We start from the raw sequence: 21,390 nt of genomic DNA, 5'->3' as shown, positions 1-21,390 counted from the left end.
AACCTTATATAATAGCCATGACCACTGCAAAAAATAGGAATGACCTGCAATCATATTTTCTCATAAATTTTATCATGTAAGTAGTGATTACTCAACTTGCTCTTTAACTTGATTTTATGTTTTTACAGATGAATCATATAAAATCTTTTTGCTATGAAGGGGGGAATAGATCAAGAAATGTCACACTTCAATAGCTACAGCTGCTTAGGTATGCAATTAGGTGAATTTTTCAAATAAAATAATAATTATGAGGTTCGAAATTAATTCTCTTCTTAAACAGTGTATATTTAACACAAGATTTCACATAAAGATTAACTTCATATATCAAAGGTTTTGACACCATAGTAGATATGAACAGAGACCTAACTCATTCACAAAAATTTTTAAATTTCTCAATCTTTTGTCCTTTATTTTGTCCCATTTACTAAAATACAAAGGCCATTTGATTAATTTCTTAACTAAATCTCCTGAAAAATTAAAATGGATCTCCTAAGCAGGCATTTTGGTCACCTTAACAATTGGCATACACTGAACTCTCTTTTTTCTCCATTTACAACATGCCCTCTAGCTGAACAATTGTAAATCTGCTTTTTGTTTCCTAAGTATAAAATAGTTGTATAAAAGTTGTTTTGCTCATTTTATATAATTCCACGTTGTTTTATTACTTAGATTGAATATGATTGACAAATCATCTGCCTACTCTAAATCTAGTTATTTCTATTCCAGCATATTGCCTTCCTCACGAAAAGTGAAAAGTTTTGCTACCATACTATACTAGATGTTTTGCTATTTTACATAAAGTTCTACATCTTCCAGGAAGACAGGCTCTGGAAAATTGGAAAAAACATTGTTATAAAAGTCAGAAGATCCTATCTCATCATTTATAGGTTATGCAATTGAGAAAAATTAATGAATCTTTTGAGGCCTTAGCTTCTTTACTTTGTAATGAGAATTATAATGCTAGATTTATCTAGCTCACAGAGCTTTTATTAGCATCAAGTCAGAAATGTTATTAAAGTACTTTGAAAATTTTCCGCACAAAAGTAGAATTGATATTAATATTATTAGAAGTGCAATATTATACATACTACATATTGTAGCAAATTAATATCTCTAAACTTTTAATGTTAAAAAGTAGTTAATTACTTCTGCTTACAGGTATGAGAGAGTTCCCAAATGCAGTACTGAGAAGAGAAAAAAAGGTAACTAGAATGTATGACACCAACAAAAATATTTTTCTTTTTGAATTAAAAATAAGAATACTGGGGACTTCCCTGGTGGTGCGGTGCTTAAGAATCCACATGCCAATGTAGGGAACACAGGTTTGATCCCTGGTCCAGGAAGAACCTATATGCCAGGGAGCAACTAAGCCTGTGAGCCACAACTATTGAAGAGGGCCTAAAGCCCGTGCTCCGCAACAAAATCCACCGCAATGAGAAACCTGTGCACCACAATGAAGAGTAGCCCCAACTCAATGCAACTAGAGAAAGCCTGCATGCAGCAACAAAGACTCAATGCAGCCATAAATAAATAAGTAAGTAAGAATCCTGGGAAGTTATACCTTAGGTTTGGGGAGGTTAGGAAATTGTTGTTGAAAAGTCAATATGGATACTGGATTTAATCTCCTACCTTAACTAGGAAGCTGAACAAAATATGTTAAATGGCAGTTTTCACACATTGGTCAACAGGCAACATAGAATAAGATGAGAAAAGGATAACGATCGAAGTAAACTTTAGTTTAAACTAAGTGTTCTAGTTTACTGAATGGAGAGATTTCCCAGAAAACCAAAACTCAAAGAGAGATCAGAATCTCACCAAACCAAGGAGACAGAAATCAGAGTCTGATGTGAATTTATGAGGCAAAATACTAGAGAGAAGAGAGCTGCATAGATAGAATACACCAGAGATTTATAGAACGGTTCTCTTGAAATTTTGTCGGTACTGATCTGTGCATCCATGTGAATAAACTACCCCAGGCTTGGGAACAAACCACCAAAAGGATGAAGCAGAACAATTCACAAAGCTCATACAAGGCTGAGAATATTTCATGTCACTGCCAGCCAAACTGCTAAGATCTCCAACTACATGGGAAAACAGATACAGGGGTGTCAGTCACTTCAGTAGTGGGAACAAATTAGCGATAAACTAAAGGCTTTTCTAGACCCACCCTAAAAAAGCTTAAAAACAATGATTCTAAGTAACATAATTTCCTTCCAGATAACTATCTATTGAAAATAATCCAACAAAATATCACCATAAATGTAAAATTCACAATGTTAACTATATGAAAAGTAGTTAGTATCAAGAAAAAGACTGATAACCAGAGGAAAAAAGTAAATCACCAGAAACATACCTAGAAATAAAACAGATGATAAAATTAGCAGAAAAGGATATTAAAAATGCTTTGGAAAATATATTCTAGATATTCAAGAAGGCTGAGGAAAACATGAATGTGATAAAGTGAGAATTAGAAGATATTAAAAAGACTCAAATTTTGAGAGAGAATTTTATCATTTCAGATATATTTTTATCTGAATATTAGACATCATAGCAGAGAAGAATAGTGAACTTGAATAAATAGCAATAGAAAATTTCCAAAAAGAAACATGAGAGGGAAGAAAACCCCAAAGCATCACTGACCCCTGGGACAAAATTGAGCAGTCTAGAATAAATGTAATTGGAGCCTCAGAAAGGAAGATCAGCAGAAAACATATTTAAAGCCATGAAGCCAAAATACCAAAATGATAGCCAAACTTGGTAACAGTAAACCTAAAGATCCAAGAAACTCAAAGGATCCTAAGCAGAATAAACATAAAGAAAAATACATCATCACATTGTTGAAAACTAGTGATAAAGAAAAAAATGTTAAAAGCAGCCAGAGAGATAAGATATATTTCCTACACAGAGGCAAAGAATAATGAAATCTACTCATTGGAAACTACACAGTCCAAAGTGACATGACATCTTGAAAGCAACAAATGATTATAATGGGTCAAAATAAAATTCTATACTCAGCACATATCTTTCAAATGGTGAAATACAGATTTTTACTCATGAATAAAAATCTGAGGGAATTCATCACTAGGAGACATGTACTATAAGAAATAATAAAGGAGGAGATTGGTTCAAGATGGCGGAGTAGAAGGACATGTTCTCACTCCCTCTTTCGAGAACACCGGAATCACAACTAACTGCTGAACAATCATCAACAGAAGGACACTGGAACTCACCAAAAAAGATACCCCACATGCAAAGACAAAGGAGAAGCTGCAATGAGATGATAGGAGGGGTGCTATCACAATAAAATGAAACCCCAGAACTGCTGGGTGGGTGACTCACAAACTGGAGAACACTTATACCACAGAAGCCCACCCACTGGAGTGAAGGTTCTGAGCCCCACGTCAGGCTTCCCAACCTGGGGGTCTGACAATGGGACAATGAATTCCTAGAGAATCAGACTTTGAAGGCTAGTGGGATTTGATGGCAGGACTGGGGGAAACAGAGACTCCACTCTTAGAGGACACACACAAAGTAGTATGCACATCAGGACCCAGGGGAAGGAACAGTGACCACATAGGAGACTGAACCAGACCTACCTGCTAGTGTTGGAGGGCCTCCTGCAGAGGCAGGGGGTGGCTGTGGCTCACCAAGGGACAAGGACACTGGCAGCAGAAGTTCTGGGAAGTACTCCGTGGCGTGAGCCCTCCTAGAGTCCGCCATTAGCCCCACCAAAGAGCCGGGGTAGGCTCCAGTGTTGGGTCACCTCAGGCCAAACAAGCAATAGGGAGGGAACCCAGCCCCACCCATCAGCAGAGAAGTGGATTAAAGTTTTACTGAGCTCTGCCCACTAGAGCAACAGTCAGCTCTACCCACCACCAGTCCCTCCCATCAGGAAACTTCCACAAGCCTCTTAGATAGCCTCATCCACCAGAGGACAGACAGCAGAAGCAAGAAGAACTACAATCCTGCAGCCTGTGGAACGAAAACCACATTCACAGAAAGATAGACAAGATGAAAAGGCAGAGGGCTATGAACCAGATGAAGGAACAAGATAAAACCCCAGAAAAACAACTAAATGAAGTGGAGATAGGCAACATTCCAGAAAAAAAAAATCAGAATAATGATAGCAAAGATGATCCAGGACCTCGGAAAAAGAACAGAGGCAAAGATTGAGAAGATGCAAGAAATATTTAATAAAGACCTAGAAGAATTAAAGAACAAACAGATGAACAGTACAATAGCTGAAATGAAAAATACACTAGAAGGAATCAACAGCAGAATAACTGAGGCAGAAGAACGGATAAGTGACCTGGAAGACAGAATGGTGGAATTCACTGCTGCAGAACAGAATAAAGAAAAAAGAATGAAAAGAAATGAAGACAGTCTAAGAGACCTCTGGGACAGCATCAAATGCAACAACATTCGCATTATAGGGGTCGCAGAAGGAGAAGAGAGAGAGAAAGGACCTGAGAAAATATTTGAGGAGATTATAGTCAAAAACTTCCCTAACACGGGAAAGGAAATAGCCACCCAAATCCAGCAAGTGAAGAGAGTCCCATACAGGACAAACCCAAGGAGAAACATGCCGAGACACATAGTAATCAAATTGGCAAAAATTAGACGAAGAAAAATTACTGAAAGCAGCAAGGGAAAAATCACAAATAACATACAAGGGAACTCCCATAAGGTTAACAGCAGATTTCTCAGCAGAAACTCTACAAGCCAGAAGGGAGTGGCATGATATACTTAAAGTGATGAAAGGGAAAAACCTACAACCAAGATTACTCTACTCAGCAAGGATCTCATTCAGATTCGATGGAGAAATCAAAAATTTTACAGACAAGAAAAAGCTAAGAGAATTCAGCACCACCAAACCAGCTCTACAACAAATGCTAAAGGAATTTCTCTAAGCGGGAAACACAAGAGAAGAAAAGGACTTACAAAAATAAACCCAAGATATTTTTTGATCCACCTCCTAGAGTAATGGAAATAAAAACAAAAATAAACAAATGGGACCTAATGAAACTTAAAAGCTTTTGCACAGCAAAGGAAACCATAAACAAGACAAATGGGACCTAATGAAACTTAAAAGCTTTTGCACAGCAAAGGAAACCATAAACAAGACGGAAAGACAACCCTCAGAATGGGAGAAAATATTTGCAAACAAAGCAACTGACAAGGGATTAATCTCCAAAATATATAAACAGCTCATGCAGCTCAATATTAAAAACACAAAAAACCCAATCTAAAAATGGGCAGAAGACCTAAATAGACATTTCTCCAAAGAAGACATACAGATGGGCAAGAAGCACATGAAAAGCTGCTCAACATCACTAATCATTAGAGAAATGCAAATCAAAACTATAATGAGGTATTACCTCACACCAGTTAGAATGGGCATCATCAGAAAATCTACAAACAACAAATGCTGGAGAGGGTGTGGAGAAAAAGGAACCCTCTTGCACTGTTGGTGGGAATGTAAATTGATACAGCCACTATGGAGAACAGTATTGGGGTTCCTTAAAGAACTAAAAATAGAATTACCATATGACCCAGCAATCCCACTACTGGGCATATACCCAGAGAAAACCATAATTCAGAAAGACACATGCACCCCAATGTTCACCACAGCACTATTTACAATAGCCAGATCATGGAAGCAACCTAAATGCCCATCGACAGAGGAATGGATAAAGAAGATGTGGTACATATATACAATGGAATATTACTCAGCCATAAAAAGTAACGAAATTGGGTCATTTGTAGAGACGTGGATGCATCTAGAGACTGTCATACAGAGTGAAGTAAGTCAGAAAGAGAACAACAAATATCGTATATTAACGCATATATGTGGAACCTAGACAATGGTACAGATGAACTGGTTTGCAGAGCAGAAATTGAGACACAGATGTCGAGAACAAAACGTATGGACACCAAGGGAGGAAAGTGGCGGGTGGTGGGGGTGGTGGTGTGCTGAATTGGGAGATTGGGATTGACATGTATACACTGATGTGTATAAAATGGATGACTAATAAGAACCTGCAATATAAACAAACAAGCAAACAAAACAATACTAAACTTTCTTTGGGTTATTTGTATGGAAATATGTTAATATAAATGTTTCAGACATTACATGAAATTTCTAAAAATCTTATATGCTCTGGTATAATGTTATAGGTCATAATTCTAGTTATTACTTTAAAATGTATATCTCAGAAATAACTAAATTTCCTTGTCAATTGCATTATTATGAAGTTTCATTAAATCTTTAACCATGGTCATTTTTAAGTCTTTTGTCATTTACAGACAGTTCTGGGTGTATTCTGATGCTTTTGCAACTATGTTCCTATAAAAGGGTTTCATCTTCAAGGAATTCATGGAAAAGACTCTGACAAGTACAGGTTTCTGGTAACTGACTATACTGCTAAACTGAATGAATAAGCATTTTCAGAACTTGAATGGAAAACTGATGAACTCATAAAAGTGCTAACAAAAGATCAAGATAAAATTAATTACATGGGACTGAGTGACTGATGAGGATGATTATAATTTTTGACTTTCTGTTTGAATAAAAAAATACATATATATGTATATATACACACACATACATATGTAGTATTTGCTCAACTGCTAAATATACACTTTTCACATTTTAATGTTATTAAAAAAATGATTAATAAGAAAATAAACATTAAAATTTTAAAAAGCATTTCCAATATAAAACAGAGCAAAAAAGGGAATGAAATGTTGCCATTTGCAGCAGCATGGGTGGACTCAGATGGCATTATGCTAAGTGAAATAAGTCAGACAGAGAAAGACAAATACTGCATGTTATCACTTATATGTGGAATCGAAAAAAAATACAACAAACGAGTGAATATAACAAAAAAGAAGCAGATTCAACAGATAAAGAGAACAAACTAGTGGTTACCAGTGGGGAGAGAAGGGGAGGGGTGGGGGAGTAAGAAGTATAAACTATTGGGTGTAAGATAGGCTCCAGGATGTATTGTACAACATGGGGAATGCAGCCAATATTTTGTAATAACTGTAAATGGAAAGTAACTTTTAAACATTGTATATAAAAACTAGAGCAACTGTACTATAGGAACACAATATGCCTTCTAATCCCTTGTATATAAAATAGCTGCCCTATTCTCCATAGCATTATCTTATTCTAGAATTTTTTGGCCTGTCAGTATTGATAACTTATCTTTGAATAAAATAGCTGAAGTATTAAAAAGAAATAATAAAGGAAGTCCTTTAAGCAGAAGAAAAATGATTCCAGATTAAAATATGGATCTACACTAAGTAATGAAGAACACCATAAGTGGTTAAATATGTGGATTAATATTAAAGACTCATTTCTTCAAAAAATCATTGATCACTTAAAATGCAAATAACAATGTATTGTGGGATTTGTAACATGATAGAAATAAAATATATGGCAACAGTAGTACTAAGAACAGGAAGAGAGATAGAAGTATACTGTTAAAGGATTCTTTTTTTTTTTTTTTTTTTTTTTTTTTTTTTTTTTTTTTGCTGTACGCGGGCCTCTCACTGCTGTGGCCTCTCCCGTTGCGGAGCACAGGCTCCGGACACGCAGGCTCAGCGGCCATGGCTCACGGGCCCAGCCGCTCCGCGGCACATGGGATCCTCCCAGACCGGGGCACGAACCCGTATCCCCTGCATCGGCAGGCGGACTCCCAACCACTGCGCCACCAGGGAGGCCCTGTTAAAGGATTCTTATATGTGAAGTGGTATAATGCTGTTTATTTATTTGAAGTTCAAGATATATATATAATATACATAATAAACCAAAGGGCAAAATGTAAATTAAAATTTTTTTAAATTAAAATTTAAAACAAATACTTAGGACAATAGGAGGTAAAATAGAATCATTAAAAGATACCATAAAAAAGGAAAAAATGCAAGAACAAATGGGACAAATAGAAAATAGAAAAATCTTTTCATCCAAGGCAACAATAGGGATAATCACATTAAGGTCAATAAATCGTCTAAACACTCCAATTAAGGGCAGAGATTGCCTGAGTGGGAAAAAAAATTCAGATCCAATATATGTTGCCTATGACAAATCCAGTTTAAAAATAAATTAAAAGAATGGAAAACGTATACCATGAAAACACTAATTAAATGAAGGCTGAAGTGGCTATATTAATGGATCATTAATATAGACAACGTATATTTCAGAACAAGAAAAATTTTGAGGGACAAATAGGGAGAATGATTATGAAGTCAATTCATCAAGAAGATAGAGCAACCCTATATGTGGATTCATCTGGTAATAGACCTTCAAAATACATGGAGAAATACTGAGAGTTAGAAGGAAAAACAGACAAATCTACAATTAAGGTTGAGGATGCAAACATTCTTCTTTCAATAATCGATAGAATTATTAGGCAAAAAATAGAAATTCTGAACAACACTACTGACATCCTTGACTAAACTGAAATTTATAGAACTCTCCATCCAATACTCATAATAGCATCAAATTATAAAATAGGTATAAATTTAACACATGTAGAAAACATGTACACTGAAAATTATAAACCATGCTGAGGGAAATGAAAGAAGACCTAAATAAAGAGATGTACCTTGATCAATGGTCAGAAAACTCAATATTGTTAATTTTCCCCAAATTGATCTACAAAGTGAAAGCAATTCCAAACAAAATCCCAGCAGACTTTGTTTAAGAAATTGAAACATGATTCTAAACTATGTATGAAAATACAGTGATCTAGAATAGCCCAAACGGTTTTGAAAAATAAGAAAGTTTAAGGAGCTACACTATAAAATTTCAAGACATACTCTAAAGCTACAGGAATCACAATAGGCAGGTATTGAAAAAGTATTGAAAAAATAAACATAAATATTAGTGGAATGGAACAATATCCACAAACAAACTCACACATAAATGACAATATTTGGCAAAAGTGCTATGGCAACTCAGAGGAAAGATAATATTTTCAATAAATGATAAAACAATTAGATACCCATAAATTAAAAATGGAGCCTTAACTTTCACCTTTCATAAAACACAAAAATTAACTTAAAATGGATCAGAAGAAAATCATAGTAATCTTGGGTTAGACAACAGTCTAAAAGGGCATGAAAAGCACAAACAATAAAATAAAAAATTGATAACCTACATGACATCAAAATTAAATCATTTTGCTCTACAAAAGATACCATTAACAAAATGAAAAGATTAGCCACAGACTGAGAGAAGATATTTGGAAAATACATATCTTATTGAAAATATTTACAGAACTCCCAGTAATAATAAGACAACTTGATTAAAAAAGTAGGTAAAAGATATGAACAGACATTTCGCCAAACAAGATGCACAAATGTGAAATAAGCACTTGAAAGATGCTGAACATCACTAGTTACTAGGAATATGTAAATTAAAATCACTATTAGATACCACTATTAGATATCAGAGTAGATAAAATTGAAAAGATCGACAATACGAAGTGTTGACAAGAATGTGGAAAAACCAAAACCCTCATACATTGCTGGTGGGAATGCAAAATGATATAACCTCTTTATAAAATAGTTTATCCTGTCTCATAAACATATACTTACCATATGACTCAGTAATTCTGCTCTTATCTACTCAAGAAAATACAAATAAATGTTACACAAGGACTTTTACCTGAATGTTAATAGCAGATTTATTCATAATAGCCCCAAACTGGAAACAATCCAAATTTCTACCAACTGTTAATGGACACAACACATTTTTGTATATCCACATAATGGGATATTATGCAGCAATGAAAATAAGGATGAATCACAAAAGCATTATGCTAAGTGAAAGAAAACAAAATAATTTGTTTCTATTTATATAAAATTGTAGTAAATGTAAAAACTATGGTGACACAAAGCAAATCAGTGGTTTTGTGGGGCCAAGGAGTGAGAGGTAATAATTGAATGCAAAGGGCACGACGGAACTTTTTAAGGTGATGAATAGTTTTTATAATATTAGTCTGTTGGTAGTTACATAACTTATATTGTCATGTATATTTGTCAAAACTCATATTACATACTTATAATTAGGAAACTTTATTTCATATATATTAATACTTCAATAAAGTTACTTTTAACATTAATATTTAATTAAATTATTACCAAAATGGACACACGTGCTTCCTGACCTGGTGGCTGGCCGTCCCACCATGCTTTGAGGGTGCCGCCTCTGGCCTAGGGTTGTGGCCCCAGCCCTGAATCAGTGAGGCCAGAAAAAGCAGCTAGGCCAGAGCGATGACTCCAACTGACCAGCCTGGACTCGGGGAAGCCACGGGCTGTCATGCCCCTGGCATAGCATGGCACAGCACCCGCAGTCTGGGGGAGGTTGAGGACAAGATGGTGGAGTAGAAGGACTTGAGCTCAGCTCTTCTCACGAAAACACCAAAATTGCAATTAACTGCTAAACAACCAACAACAAAATAGACTGGAACCTACCAAAAAAGATATTCTATATTCCAAAGACAAAGAAGAAGCCACAACAAGATGGTAGGAGGGGCACTTTCGTAATATAATCAAATCCCATACCTGCTGGGTGGGTTACCCACAAACTGAAAAATAATTATATCACAAAGGTCCTCCCATAGGAGTGAGAGTTCTGAGCCCCACATCAGGCTCCCCAGCCTGGGGGTCTGGCATCAGGAGGAGGAGCCCCCAGAGCATTTGGCTTTGAAGGCCAGTGGGGCATGAGTACAGGAGCTGCACAGGACTGGGGTAAAAAGAGACTACACTTTGGGAGGGCAAACACAAGGTCTTGTGTGCACGGGGATCCACGGCAAAGCAGTGACTCCATAAGAGCCTGAGCTGGACCTACCTGAGGGTTCTGGAGGGTCTCCTGGGGATGTGAGGGTCGGCTGTGGCTCACTCTGGGAGCAAGGACACTTGTGGTGGAGGCCCCAGGGAATATTCATTGGTGTGAGCTCTCCAGGAGGTCACCATTTTGGCACTGAGACATGTCCCCACCCAACAGCCTACAGACTCCAGTGCTGGGATGCCTCAGATCAAACAACCAACAGGGTGGGAACACAGCCACACCCATCAGCAGACAGGCCGCCTAAAGTTGTCTGGAGTGCAAGCCATCCCTTGACAAGGCCCTGCCCACCAGAGGGACAAGACCCAGCTCCACCCACCAGTGGGCAGGCACTAGTCCCTCCCATCAGGAAGCCTGCACAAGCCCCTGGACCAACCTCATGCACCAGGGGGCAAGAGAACCAGAAGCAAGAGAAACTACAAACATGCAGCCTGAGGAATGGAGACCATAAACACAGAAAGTTAGATGGCAGAGAAATATGAGATGGCAGAGAAATATGTTCTAGGTGAAAGAATAGGATAAAACCCCAGAAGAACAAATAAGTGAAGATAGGCAATCTGCCTGAAAAAGAATTCAGAGTAAAGATGATCCAAGATCTCAGAAAAAGAATGGAGGTGCAGACCAAGAAGATATAAGAAATGTTTAACAAAGGGATAGAAAATTTAAAGAACAGAGATGAACAATACAATAACTGAAATAAAAAATATACTAGAAGGAATCTGTAGCAGAATAAATGAGGTAGAAGAACGGATAAGTGAGCTGGAAGACAGATTGGTGGAAATCACGGCCATGGAACAGAATAAAGAAAAAAGAATGAAAAGAAATGAGCATGGTCTCAAAGACCTCTGGGATAACATTAAATGCACCAACAGGCCCTGAGAAAATATTTGCAGACATAATAGCCGAAAAATTACCTTAACATGGGAAAGGAAATACTCAAGTCCAGGAAGCACAGATAGTCCCATACAGAATAAAACCAAGGAGGAACACCCCAAGACACATATTAATCAAGCTGACAAAAAAATAAAGACAGAGAAAATATTAAAAGCAAAAGGGAAAAGGAACAAATAACATACGAAGGAATGCCCCACATGGTTATCAGCTGATTTTTCAGCAGAAACTCTGCAGGCCAGAAGGCAGTGGCATGATATATTTAAAGTGATGAAAGGGGAAAACCTATAACCAAGAATGCTCTACCCAGCAAGGCTCTCATTCAGATTCAGTGGAGAAATCAAAAGCTTTGCAGACAAGCAGAAGCTAACAGAATTCAGTACCACCAAACCAGCTTTACAACAAATGCTAAAGGAACTTCTCTAGGCAGAAAAGAAAAGGCCACAACTAGAAACAAGAACATTACAAATGGGAAAGCACACCAGTAAAGGCAAACATATAGTAAAGGTAGGAAAATATACACACACAAATATGATCGCAAAACCAGCAATTGTGAGAAGAGGAGAGCACAAATGTAGGATATTGGAAAGGCATTTGAAAGTAAGAAACCAGCAACTTAAAAAAATCTTGTATATATATAGACTGCTATATCAAAACCTCATGGTAACTGCAAATGAAAAACCTACAATAGACACACACACAAAACAGAAAAATCAATCCAAACACAACTCTCTTCTCTTGCGATTTGATAGTCATCAAATCACAAGAGACAAGAACAAAAGAGAAAGGGAAGAAAAAAGAACTACAGAAACAAATCCTAAACAATTAACAGAATGGCAATAAGAACATACGTATTGATAATTACCTTAAATGTAAATGCTCCAACCAAAAGACTGGCCGAATGGACACAAAAACAAGACCCATATGTATGCTGTCTATAAGAGACCCACTTCAGATCTAGGGACACATACAGCCTGAAAGTGAGAGGATGGAAAAAGGTATGCCATGCAAATGGAAATCAAAAGAAAGCTGGAGTAGCAATACTCACATCAGCACAATAGACTTTAAAATGAAGTCCATTACAAGGGACAAAGAAGGACACTACATAATGATCAAGGGATCAATCCAAGAAGTAATTATAACAATTGTAAATGTATATGCATCCAACATAGAAGCAACTCAATATGTAAGGCTAATACTAACAGCCATAAAAGGAGAAATCAACAGTAACACAAAAATAATAGTGGGGGACTTTAACACCCCACTTACATCAATGGACTGATCATCCAGACAGAAAATCAGTAAGGAAACACGGGTCTTAAATGACACATTAGACCACATGAACATTCCATCCAAAAGCAGGAGAATACACATTCTTCTCAAGTGCACATGGAACATTCTCAAGGATAGATCACATGCTGGGCCACAAAGTGAGCCTTGGTAAATTTAAGAAAACTGAAATCATATCAAGCATATTTTCTAGCCACAACACTATGAGATTAGAAATCAACTACAAGAAAAAAATTGTAAAAATCACAAACACGTAGAGGTTAAACAATATGTTACTGAAAAACCAATGGATCACCAAAGAAATCAGAGAGGAAATTAAAAAATACCTAGAGACATATGAAAACAAAAACACAATGATCCAAAACCTATGGGATGCAGCAAAAGCAGTTCTAAGAGGGAAGTTTATAGAAATACAATCTTACCTCAGGAAACAAGAAAAATCTCAAACAACCTTACACCTTAAGCAACTAGAGAAAGAAGAAAAACAAAACCCAAAGTTAGTAGAAGGAAAAGAAATCATAAAGATCAGAGAAGAAATAAATGAAATAGAGATGAAGAAAACAGTAGATAAGATCAATGAAACTAAAAGCTGGTTCTTGAAAAGATAAAATTGATAAACCTTTATCCAGACTCATCAAGAAAAAAAGGGGCAAGTGCTCAAACCAATAAAAGTAGAAATGAAAAAGGTGCAGTTACAACTGACTGATAGCACAGAAATACAAAGGATCATAAGAGATTACTACAAACAACAGTATGCCAATAAAATGGACAACCTAGAAGAAATGGACAAACTCTTAGTAAGGTACAATCTTCAAAGACTGAATCAGGAAGAAACAGAATATACAAACAGACCAATCACAGCACTGAAATTGAAACAGTGATTTAAAAACTTCCAACAAACAAAAGTCCAGGACCAGATGGCTTCACGGGTGAATTCTATCAAATATTTGGAGAATAGTTAACACCTATCCTTCTGAAACTCTTTCAAAAAATTTCAGAAGAAGGAACAGTCCCATACTCATTCTATGAGGCTACCATCACCCTGATACCAAATCCAAAGATATCACAAAAAAAGAAAATTACAGGCAAATATCAATGATGATCACAGACACAAAAATTCTCAACAAAGTGCTAGTAAACTGAATCCAACAATACATTAAGACGATCATACACCATGATCAAGTGGGATTTATTCCAGGGATGCAAAGATTCTTCAATATCCACAAATCAATCAATGTGATACAACACATCAACAAATTGAAGAATAAAAACCATATGATCATCTCAATAGATGTAGAAAAAGCTTTTGACAAAATTCAACACCCATTTACGATAAAAACTCTCCAGCAAGTGGGCACAGAGAGGGAACATACCTCAACATAATTAAGGCCATATTTGCCATATACTTCCAAATTGGAAAAGAAGAAATAAAACTGTCACTGTTTGCAGATGACATGATAGTATACATAGAAAATCCTAAAGATGCTACCAGAAAACTACTAGATCTCATCAATGAATTCAGTAAAGTTGCAGGATACAAAACTAATACACAGAAACCTGTTGCATTTCTATACACTAACAATGAAAGATCAGAAAGAGAAATTAAGGAAACCCATTTACCACTGCATCAAAAAGAATAAAATACCTAGGAATAAACCTATCTAAGGAGGCAAAAGAGCTGTACTCTGAAAACTCTAAGACCTTGATGAAAGAATTTGAAGATGACAAAAACAGTTGGAAAGATACGCCATGTTCTTGGACTGGAAGAATCAATATTGTCAAAATGACTATACTACCCAAGGCAATATACAGATTTAATGCAATCCCTATCAAATTACCAATGGCATTTTTCGCAGGAGTAGAACAAAACATTTTACAATTTGTATGGAAACACAAAAGACCCCAAATAGCCAAAGCAATCCTGAGAAAGAAAAACAGAGCTGGATGAATCAGGCTCCCTGACTTCTTCAGGCTATACTACAAAGCTACAGTCATCAAAACAGTATGGTACTGGCAGCAAAACAGAAATACAGATTAATGGAACTGGATAGAAAGTCCAGAAATAAACCCATGAACCTATGGTCAATTAATCTACAACAAAGAAGGCAAGAATATACAATGGAGAAAACACAGCCTGCTCAATAAGCAATGCTGGGAAAACTGGACAGCTACAGGTAAAGGAATGAAATTAGAACATTCTCTAATTCCATACACAAATACGGATTAAAGCCCTAAATGTAAGAGTGGATACTATAAAACTCTTAGAGGAAAACATAGGCAGAAGACTCTTTGACATAAATGGCAGCAGTATCTTTTTGGATTCACCTCCTACAGTAATAAAAATAAAAATAAACAAATGGGACCTCATTAAAGTTAAAGCTTTTGCACAGCAAAAGAAACCATAAACAAAATGAAAAGACAACCCACAGAATGGGAGAAAATATTTGGAAATGAAGCCACTGACAAGGGATTAATCTCTAAAATCTACAAACAGCTCATGCCACTCAATATCAAAAAACAAATAACCTAATCAAAAAATGGGCAGAAGATCTAAACAGACATTTCTCCAAAGAAGTCACAGAGATGGCCGAAAAGCACGTGAAAAGATGCTCAACATTCCTAATTACTAGAGAAATTCAAATCTAAGGCACAATGAGGTATCACCTCACACCTGTCAGAATGGCCATTATCAAAAAGTCTACAAATAATAAATGCTGAAGAGGGTGTGGAGAAAAGGGGACCCTTCGACAGTGTTGGTGGTAATGTATAGATAAATTGGTATAACCACTATGGAGAACAGTATGGAGGTTCCTAAAAAAATTAAAAATAATACTTCCATATGATCCAGCAATCCCACTCCTGGGCATATATCTGGAGAAAACCATGGTTCGAAAGGATACATTCACCCCAGTGTTCATTGCAGCACTATTTACAATAGCCAAGACTTGGAAACAACCTAAATGTCCATTGACAGATGAATGGATAAAGAAGATATGGTACATAAATATAATGGAATATTACTCAGCCATAAAAAAGAACAAAATAATGCCATTTTCAGCAACACAGATGGACCTAGAGATTATCATACTAAGTCAGACAGAGAAAGACAAATATCATATGATATCACTTATATGTGAAACTAAAAAGATGATGTAAATGAACTTATTAACAAAACAGAAGAAGACTCAAAGACTTCAAAAACAAACATGGTTTTCAAAGGGGAAAGGTGTGTGGGTTGGATAAATTAGGAGGTTGAGATTAACATATACACACTACTATATATAAAATATATAATCAACAAGGACCTACTGTATAGCACAGGGAACTCTGCTCAATATTCTGTAGTAATCTATATTGGAAAAGAATCTGAAAAAGAATGGATCTATGTATATGTATAACTGAACCACTTTGCTGTACACCTGAAACTAACAGAACATTGTAAATCAACTATACCCCAATATAAAAAACATTAAATTAAAAAAAAATACCAGCAAAATGGCAGTCTGAAAGAATCACAGCTAGAGTTATAGAGTTGTGGATTGTGGTCCCTAATAATGTTCTGGAGAGAAACGGACAGAGAATAGGTAGAGAAAAAAATACTTTTAATTGGATATTTTGGTTAACCTACACAAAAGGTAATTTCACTGAGAAAAAAGTGTGTGATTTTTTTCTTCCAGTATTTTGTAGGTGAGGAAATTCAAAAGAAAATACTAATCAACAGGGAGATATTTTCAAGATTTGGAATTTATAATAAAAATAACTAATTTTATTAGTCCCTTCTTTGTTTCTTTAATTAATCAACATCTACCTTAAAGTCTGTCTTATTAAATTAGCTCTTTTAAATTGTATGGGTTGATAAACTTTTTTATTAGTATAAAATATTTTTAAATAAATTAATATAATTTGTCTACCTTAGGGAATTAAAAGTATAGATTATAAATTCTCTACAAGTCCTATGGGCATCCTGTTCTATTTGCCATTTATAAACAATGTTAATGTATAAGCGCTTACATAAGTGAAAATCAAATGTTTAAAAAATATTCCTATTTCATATCTTTAAATGTATGTTGGTGCTTCAAGAAATTACTTTCCTGGGACTTCTCTGGTGGTCCAGTGGTAAAGAATCCACCTTACAATGCAGGGGATGCGGGTTTGATCCCTGGCCAGGTAACTAAGATCCCACATGCCACGGGGCAACTAAGCCAGGGGGCCACAACTACTGAGCTCCTGTGCCTCAACTAGAGAGCCTGTGTGCCATAAACTACAGAGCCCATGTGCTCTGGAATCCACGTGCCACAACTAGAAAGCTCACGTGCCCTGGAGCCTCTGTGCCACAACGAGAGATGCCTGCGCCACAACAAAGAGCCTGCACACCACAATGAAGAGCCCGCGCACCTCAACGAAAGATCCCGCATGCCTCAAAGAATATCCCACATGCCGCAACTAAGACCCGATATAGCCAAAAATAAATAAAATTAAATTTAAAAAAGAAATTACTTTTCTTTCTAAAGCTGTAACTCAAAATATTAACAAAAAACAGGTTTAAATATGAGTTTCTTTAATGACTGGATACTAGGTCACAACATGAAAAGCAAAAATTTCCTTTTAAGTACCTTAACATTTTTGTTATTGATATATACTTAGGAAAAATGCTCATGTGATATGTAGTTGATACACTCTGGAAAAATTAGACTGATTTAATAATTTCACCTTTAAAACAGCTTCGTGTTTTCTCTCTGATTTTACCACCATGTAAAAATAAACAAGTAGTGCTAACATTAAGTTAAATTAAAACTAAACGTTTAAGCCCAATCAAATAGAATTGAAAGTTCAGTTCCTTAGTCTTAGTAGCTTTATTTTAAGTGCTCAGTGTAGCTAGCAGTACCATATTTTACTGCACAGATTATAGAACATTTCCTTACTGCAGAAAGTTCTATTGGACAGCTGTAAGTTATGTAAGTGTTAGGTTTATTTTTTCATAAAAAGTCTAATTAATTTTACTTTCCTAAATTCCCAGTATCAATTGTCTTGGTCAAAGAAACTAATACTATTTTAATATTATAAAATTCTGTGTTTAAAGAAATTATAAAAAACAATACCTGAATAAAATGGACTTATTCTTATAACACTACAAATCATTAGGCCTTCATGTATTGGCTCAAATTATAATTTCTAGATCTTTAATTATATTCAAGAACTTAGTTTATTGTCAAACTGAATTTACTGATAATTTAGGATAACTGGGTAATTTACAAGAAAAAGACATACAGATAGGTATTCAGATCATAAAATCTGTTTTTTTCTTAAGCAGATGGACCTTTCTAATTACGTTAAACACTTTTCACTATATATAAAAGATAAGGTTATGTTTTAGGGTTTCTAATTCAAAATGAGAAACGTATTGCAAGTTTTCTGCTCAGCCTAATATTTCTCTTAACATTTAGCAAAAGTGTATTTATTTTTTACCTGCTTAAAGTGATGACCAAACAATATTCAATATTTGTCAGTTGGTCACAGTAGTGCTGATGAAATTGTTAATATTTGTTTCCCACATAACTGTTAAATATAGCTGTAATCTAAACCCAGCTAAACTACTTCCCTTCCTGATGAAGGTGAATCACATGATCATCTAATAGCTATTGAAACCTTTAACTTGTCTCATCTTGACTTGACTGATGTTCAACTCTAATATACTATTAACTGATTATGGTTTGTATAGTTAAGAAATCAGATATATCTTATAGTTAAATATTATAATTTTAATATAAAATATCTAAAGTAAAATATTCTATTACCTATACTTATTTTATTTAGATCCACTTTAATGTACTGATAGTAGATGTGCATTCAGGGAGGCACATGATTTTGATATACTGTAAAAATAAAAGAAATATCTTATTTGGATATTTCAGTTTTTAAAAAAGGAAAAGAAATTATGACTATTGGAAGTAATCTAACACCTGGGGAAAAAATCCCCTCAATTATTAAGAATAAAGCCCAGATTAATAAAGTTCTCTAGTTGATTTACAAATAAGTAGTCCTACATGCATTTACACCATTAAATAGAAAGAAGATTCACTGTCATCAGACTCTACTACAAGAATACTAAATAAGTTACTGAGGCTAAAAGGAAATGATACCAGATTAAAACTACAGAATTGGGGGCTAAGCAAGGAACAGAACATTTATCAAAATAAATCATATGCTGGGTCATAACAAAATTTTCAATAAATATTAAAGGAATGAAAAATGACAAAATATGTTCTTTCAAACACATAATTAAATTGGTAATCAATAATCATTAGGTATATAGAAAAGTCCCAAATATTTGGAAATTAAACAACACAGTTCTAAATAACCCAAGAGCAAAAAGGAAAGAAATATTTTAAAATATTTTAAACTAAATGATATTGAAAATAACAAGGCAATATTTATGGGAGGTAGCTCAAGCAGTGCTCGCAGGAAAAAATGTATTACTCTAAATGCTAATATAAGAAAGAAAACAACCATACTCCAATTAAAAAAAAAGAAAAAAAGAAAGACCTGAAAGCAATTATGTAATCTTCCAGCTTAAGAAGCTACTAAAAGAAGAGGAAATTAAATCCAAACTAAGTCGAAGGAAGAAAATAAAAATAAGAGGTTAAATTAATGATATAGACAACAGAAAAACAATTGGGACTATTCAGAAGCCAAAAGTTGGTTCTCTGAATATATTCATAAAATTGACAGTCTCTAATAAGATTGATCAAGAAAAAAAAAGAGAGAAGATGTGTTACCAACATCAGAAATGAGAATCCCAGTGATATAAAAAGGATAATGAGGAAATGTTATATATAAATTTTATGCCAGCAGGACTTATAGAAATGGCTGCATATGGAGCACAAGAAATCCTTTCCTCAAAAAGCAATGATAAAAGTGGACAAAATTGACATAAACCAGTACTTAGGCCTCTGGAAATTTCCCAAAGCATACATCAAATTGAGAATTGTTTGTTGAAGAAAATCTACTGAAACTCAGTAAAAACAGTGGAAGTCTGTGGAATTTTGGCCAGGGGCTGCTCTGATTCCTACCTCCCTAGTTTCACGGGCTGGGTTCTACCAGAGCAAACCCAAGCCCAGATGTCTTTAGTGTTGAATTCTATCAAACACTTAAAGAAAAAGACCAATCCTTTACAAACTTTGCCAGAAAATACAAGATGGAATTCATTCTACGTAGTCAGTATTACCCTCATATCAAAGTTAGATAAAGATATCCCAAGAAAACTAGACCAGTTCCACTTCTAGGTAAATCCCCAAGAGAAATGAAAACATATGTCTACACAAAGACTTATTCATAAATTTTCATAGCAATATTATTCATAATATCCAAAAAGTATTAACAATCTAAATGTCCATGAGCTTTGAGTAGAAAAATAAAATCTAGCATATCTATAAAATGAAATATTATTTAGCAATAAAAGGAAATGAAATACTGATAGATCCTACAACATGGATGAATCTCAGAAACATTATGCTAAGTTAAGGAAGCTGGATGAAACGACCACATATTAAATGATTTCATGTATGCCATATGTCCAGAAAAGGCAAATCTATAGAGATGAAAAAGAAATTAGTGGTAGGAATAAGAATTGATGACAAATTAAAGTGAGGGTCTTTCGGGGGAGTGGTTAAAAAGTTCTAAAACTTGATTGTGTTTATGGTTTTGACAACTCTGCAAAATAACTGAACTGTAAATTTAAATGGGTGAATTTTAAGTTATATAAATTATATTAAAATAATTTTGAAAACCACTTCAAATTATCATTATTATTATTATCATTATTATTGCTTTTTTCATGTCTCACATGTATGACAAATCCCTTGAAAATCACATATTACTAAAATGGACACAAAGAGAAATAGAAAACCTAAATAGCCCCTGGTGCAGCCACTATGGATAACAGTATGGAGGTTTCTCAAAAACTAAAAATAGAACTACTATTGTGTCCAGCAATTCTGCTTCTAGGTATATAATCCAAAAAAAAAAAAAAAAAACACACACACACACACAACCTAAAACAAAAACACTAATTTGAAAAGATAAAGGCACCCTAGTGTTCATAGCAGCATTCTTTCCAACTGCCAAGGTATGGAAGCAACCTTAGTGTTCAACAACAGAAGAATAAATAAAGAAGATCTGGTAGATAGATATATACAATGGAATACTACTCAGCCATAAAAAAGAATGAAATTTTGCCACTTGCAGCAACATGGATGGACTTGGAAGGCATTATGCTAAGTGAAATAAGTCAGACAAAGAAAGACAAATACTGCATGATATCACTTATATGTGGAATCTAAAAAATATAAAAA

The 21,390-nt window shown here is 35.0% G+C and overlaps 1 protein-coding gene across 3 annotated transcripts in view; it reads right to left on the bottom strand.

Moving 5' to 3' along the window:
- Window positions 1-21,390, bottom strand: part of STXBP5L (syntaxin binding protein 5L) — a 386,525-nt gene that overhangs the window by 92,441 nt on the left and 272,694 nt on the right. The gene's annotated exons all lie outside the window — the stretch shown is intronic.

This window comes from Mesoplodon densirostris, chromosome 5 (genome assembly GCF_025265405.1).
Source record: "Mesoplodon densirostris isolate mMesDen1 chromosome 5, mMesDen1 primary haplotype, whole genome shotgun sequence".
Classification (NCBI taxonomy): domain Eukaryota; kingdom Metazoa; phylum Chordata; class Mammalia; order Artiodactyla; family Ziphiidae; genus Mesoplodon; species Mesoplodon densirostris.
Note: the sequence above shows the minus strand (reverse complement) of the source record. Positions and strands in the feature narration are given on the sequence as shown.